The sequence below is a fragment of the Gavialis gangeticus genome, unplaced genomic scaffold, assembly GCF_001723915.1.
Source record: "Gavialis gangeticus isolate Ggan-Ray unplaced genomic scaffold, GavGan_comp1, whole genome shotgun sequence".
Classification (NCBI taxonomy): domain Eukaryota; kingdom Metazoa; phylum Chordata; order Crocodylia; family Gavialidae; genus Gavialis; species Gavialis gangeticus.
This window is the reverse complement of record NW_017729022.1, coordinates 169,698,859-169,699,594: the sequence shown is the minus strand read 5'-3', so window position 1 is coordinate 169,699,594 and position 736 is coordinate 169,698,859. Positions and strand designations below refer to the sequence as shown.

Below are 736 nucleotides of genomic sequence, written 5' to 3'. Positions count from 1 at the left end.
GAGCAGGTGAGGGAGCTCCAGGCTGAGGTGAGCAGGCTGAAGGGGATCAGGGATGCAGACGATGAAATTGATGCCTATTTCTGTTCTCTGCAGGCCTGGTCCCCCACTGTACAGCTCCCACAGAAGACGCATCCAACGCAGGAGTGGCAGAAGGTGTCCAAATCCAGAGATGCTAGGCCTAGAGCAGTGGAAGCTCCCCAGGTTCACCTGGGGAACCAGTTTGACACCCTAGCAGCTGTGATAGAGAAAGACAGTGAGATTGCCTCCGGCAGGGATGATGCCACTCCCCACATGATAAAGAATGGGCAGAGAGCGAACACCAGCAGGAAGAAATGCCGGGTCCTCTTCATCGGAGACTCCATCCTACGAGGACTAGAAGGTTCCATCTGTCGGCCTGACCCCGTGACATGAGAGGTCTGCTTCATGCCTGGGGCTCGGGTTAGAGACATCACAGAGATGATCCCGGCCTACATCCGACCTGCAGACCAGTACCCCATGGTTGTCATCCACGTGGGGATGAAGGACGCGGCCAGGGGCAACCATGACTGCATTATGGAGGATTTCAAGGCTCTGGGGGAGAAGCTTAAGGAGACAGGGGAGCAGGTGGTATTCTCCTCTGTCATTCCGGTGAGTAGGCAGGACAGCGACATGAGGCCTGCATTGGCAAGGTCAACTGGTGCTTATGAAGTTGGTGCCCCCAGGCAGGCCTTGGGTTCCTTGATAATGACCCATGCTT

General features: G+C 56.0%; 1 protein-coding gene across 1 annotated transcript in view; it reads right to left on the bottom strand.

Annotated features, from left to right (window-relative positions):
* The window catches only part of MARK1 (microtubule affinity regulating kinase 1), a 104,837-nt gene that overhangs the window by 74,078 nt on the left and 30,023 nt on the right, over positions 1 to 736 (bottom strand). The window lies entirely within an intron of this gene.